The sequence below is a fragment of the Benincasa hispida genome, chromosome 5 (genome assembly GCF_027475165.1).
Source record: "Benincasa hispida cultivar pf3 chromosome 5, pf3_genome.v1.1, whole genome shotgun sequence".
Taxonomy (NCBI): Eukaryota; Viridiplantae; Streptophyta; class Magnoliopsida; order Cucurbitales; family Cucurbitaceae; genus Benincasa; species Benincasa hispida.
In genome coordinates, this window is record NC_143482.1 from 15,774,851 (window position 1) to 15,779,638 (window position 4,788).

The 4,788-nt window shown below is 26.0% G+C and overlaps 1 non-coding gene across 1 annotated transcript; it reads right to left on the minus strand.

The window, feature by feature from the left end:
• Positions 1-213: 213 nt before the first annotated feature.
• On the minus strand, positions 214-285 carry TRNAW-CCA (transfer RNA tryptophan (anticodon CCA)). Its single transcript has one exon. It is a non-coding gene; the product is annotated as a tRNA-Trp (tRNA).
• Positions 286-4,788: the final 4,503 nt, after the last annotated feature.

Here is a 4,788-nt window from a genome sequence, read left to right on the forward strand (position 1 = left end):
CAATGGTCGAGAATTTTAATAAATTAATAAAATGGAAAATTTTAAAGATTGAGGATAGAGAAAACCCTTAAAAAAGATTACGAAACATAAATAAAGAAAATTTTAAAATGGAACGACCTAGTCTGAAGAGATGACGGATTAATTAAAAATAAATATAGGAAAAACTAGGAGGGCAAAAGAGTAATTCCACTGGTTGCTAAATGCCGGGGAAATTGAACCCGACGTGAATCGAACACGCAACCTTCTGATCTGGAGTCAGACGCGCTACCATTGCGCCACGGATCCGTAGTTGTTAAACAAAACTTATAATTATTATATTATTGTTTCTAAAGTTTATTTCCCAAAATATTAAATTTTGTTTGATCACCATTTTTTTTTTTGGTTAAATTAAGCATATGAACACTACTTACACACCTAAATTTCTTTCTTTGTTATCTAATTTTCACCAATGATTTAAAAAATCAAGTCAAAATTTGAAAATTAAAAAAATAGCTTTCAAAAAGTTGCTTTTAGTTTTTAAAATTTGGTTAAGAATTCAACCATTGTAGTTAAGAAACCTGCAAATCATTGTAAGTAATATAAGATTAAATAGACTTAATTTTCAAAAGCTAAAACTAAAAATCAAATGGTTACCAAACGTGGTCTAAATTATTTTAATTCGAGAAGTTTCTTTTCTTTTCTTTTCTTTTCTTTTCTTTTCTACGTTCAATATATTGTATTTCCCAATCTAAAGATTTTCAATAATGATAAATTTGATTATTAAAAATTTAGTCCCTAATCTTTTAGGGTTGTCTGAATTTGATGTTTAAACCTCTAAGTTTGTGTTATGATTTTACAAATTGTCTAATAATTCCTTCAATTTTCAATTTTATGTTTGTTGAGTTCGTAATATTCAAAAAATATCTAAGTGATCCTTAATCTTTTAATTTTGTATTTAACAAATCCTCATAAATTTCGATTTAGTATCTACTAGGTCAATGACTCATTTGACATGTTTTTTAAAGGAGTTTTAGTAATCAAGCTCAAAGTATTAGCAAATATAGCAAAATTTTGATATAACTCTTTGAGTTAGATAGACTATATTATTGATAGACTCTTATCAATGAATTTATTAGTGATAGAGTTTATCACTAATAGATTTTGCTATATTTGCGATTCTTTGAACATATTGCTATACACTTAATTATTAGTCTTAAAAGTATCATCCGTTACAATTAAAATTGATGTATCTACGAAACATAGAATGATATAAAATTCATTTTTATCAGCTAGATCAACTATTAATTAGTATTTGAAAAAAACTGAATATATCAATATTCTATTAGATACAAAATTAAAAGTTCAAAAACCTATTAAACACAATATTTAAAAAATAGAGAATTGTTAGACATAAATTTGAAAGCCTAGTAGACATGTTTAAAAGTTTAAGAACCATATAAATATAAACCTAAGAACTCGAAGATTAAATTTGTAATTTAACCAAAATTTTATGTCTGGTTAAATTATAAGTTTATTCTATGAACTTTGAGATTTATGACTATTTAGTTAGTGAATTTTCAAAATTGTCCAATGGATATCTGAACTTTCAAATAGTCCATTTGAACCATTCATAATTTTTAAAAGTTAGATTAATCTATTATATATAAATATGAATTTTATTTCAAACATTCAATTTTGTGTATAGTAGACCTGTGAATTTTAAAAATTCAAAAGCCCGTGGACTAAATTCATAGTTTTAAAAATTTATAGACCAAATGGATACAAACCTCAAAGTTCATGTAACATCCCAAGTTTACGGTAGTTTTAAATTAATTATTTTAAGCTTTAGTATGCACGTCCCACTAGTTATATAAGACATTCATCGTATGTGTTGCATAGTCTGACCTTGGTAGTGGGGTTATTCAGTATTGAGTTACTCAATATTTTAAATGCTTAACCTTTTTAAAAAAAGTTTTTCAAGTAAAGGCTACATACCGGAGGTGCTTGACGATGAGATCTATTGACCATGTTATGGGACTAGAGACTATGCTTCCGCTCAGTGCCTATATTTTGAGAAGTTTTGAATGTTTAAACAAGAACTTTGGAGTAAAATGGTTTTAAATTAAATTTATTTTTTAACCTTTTAGGGATCCAAACAAAAGTTTTGTTTTGACTTTCACTATGTTGTCTTGACAATGTTTTATATATCTAGTAAAAGATATTTTAAGTCAAAATCAACTAAATTAGATTTTTTTTCAAAGTTTCGTGCATGGTATACCTCAGTTAAAAATCTCATAAAGTTGGATCGTTACTATTTTCAACTATATGCCATTTTTATTCTTTCTATTCTTAGTGTAAAAATTACACTCTAAATAATCTCATCATCAACCTTTAGAATAATATGTATTTTATTCATAAAGATATGATATTAATTATTTCCAACTATATTTTACCTCCAAATATAAGTGGATTCGTTTGACGTTAAGATTTGTGTAGAAGCATTTTTATGAAAATGCCATGAAATAAAGATGTATTTCTCTAATAGAAAAAAGTTTGAAATTTTACAAAAGAAAAAAAAGGGAAATATATATATAGACGCACACAAAAAGTAAATAAACTTTACAAAAATAACATAATTTAAAGGGAACTTTTTAAATATAAAAAAATATTTACATTTTATAACAAAAAGTTCCAAAAATATTTATGTTTAATTAATTATAGTATATTATAAAATAATAAATCTATAAATTTATAACATAAAATATGTACATAAATTAATTGATAGTAGTTTAAATTCAACCCAATATTTAGTTGATTACTAGTAATAAGTTTATTATTTATACATATATTATCAAATATATTTTGAATAATTGATTAAATGGGAAGTTAATTTCTAAATATATTGTTAAACACATAAAAAAAAAAAAAATACAGCTCTGTTTTAAAACTCTTGTTTTCAAATGAATCAAGTTTAAAAGTTTATATTCATTAACTTTTCTCCTCCTTCTCAAGTACCAAAATTTTATTACATTAATTTCAAATCTTTCCTATTCCAGACAATTTGTTTTTGTAGGTTACTTTTCTTAATTCCAAATAGAACTTTAATGTATAAAAACTTCTCAATTAAGTTCTTCCAACAAAAAATAGTTAAACATTATTAACAACAAATTAATAAGGCATTAAACTAATATTTAATTATCACTTAAATTCTACTTTGTTAGGATTGATATCCTAAATCTCGTGTGTTTCGTAGGTTGTAAATTATTTGTACACGAATTATTTATTTAATAACATAAAGTGTTATGTTATTTGACATTAAGTTTGGATTAACCCAAATTCAATAAACTAAGATCTTAGGTTATTTAATGTAGCTTAAACATGTATATGGTGTCATACAAGTTAATCATGTTTAAACAATAACCTAAATGATCTGTAATAGATGAATAAGGTTGGGTACCTTATGCTGGTGACACTACGGATACGACCCACTTTATAATTGTTATAATTGTTATAAAGTGTTACAAATGATCTTATCCTGATCATTCATGTGGAAGCATGTGAGTGGGTTATCCTATACAAAGAGTTTGTACAAGACCATACCACAAAATTATTAGTCTCTCTTTATAACATCGTTACTTGAAGAGACCTACATTTCATTGGGATAAGCATAGGTAACTTGACCTTAATCTTGAGTGAGTTGTGAACTCTTGCCTATAAGGACGGTCCTTTGATCTGTATGGGTGAGAGTGGTCAGTTTCGTTGACTCAATATGCCTACCATTTTGGAGATTCATCTGAGTGTGGAGCTAAAAACACAAGTATAAAATGGAATTCAGTAATTCTCGTTGTTAGGATAAGTAGATCAATTGCTCCTTTAAGGGTTGATTCTGGGTCTTAAACAATGAGATGCATCACCCTCTTATTGATCAGAGGGGGGTCTAGCTATAGTTGGACTATGACTAATTATTAATCAGAGGACTGAGTGGTACTTAAGAAGTTAGATATAACTACATAGATAAAATGATAATTTTGACCCAGTTGTAGTTATGAGCAAAAAGGGTCAACTTACTAATGATTGATTATATCCAATGGACACATAAATATATCTATAGTGCAAAGAGTGCAATTGACGATCTTTAGTGGAGTGACAGACAGTTCATGAATGTTGATTAATTTGATTAAAGAGTTTAATTAATTAACCTTGTATCATTGGAGCTTCTAATTGGTAGGTTCATAAGGTTCCCTTGCTAACTCAATAAGGGTTAAATGAGAATCAATTAATTTTGGATTAATTTGAATTGTTCAAATTAATTAAAGAGAATTAATTGTATGAGATGCCATTAATATAACGTATATGGATATGTTATAATATAAAGTTTAGTGGGAAAGATAAATATTTAAATATGATTCAAATATTAATCATATGAATGAGATTCATATAAAACTATATGTTAAAATTAATATGAATATGATTCATATTAAAACAATATATTAAAATGAATATGAATATGATTCATATTAAAACTATAGATAATGTGAGAAAATATAAAGTTAGGTAATTAATATTATGTATGATATAAAATAAAATATCATAAGGTTTATTTAATTATTTATTTTAATATAATTAAAGGAGTTATTTTACGTGATGAAGGGAGTTATGAAAATAACTCCCCTCAGCTCTCTCATATACAGTTTTATAGAGGGAATTTGTGGTAAAAAAAGATATCTACAATATATAGTGAATTCTTTCTACAAAAATTTCTTCCTCTCTGTGAAAACTCTCTCTAGATTTCTCTTCTACCTCACCAAA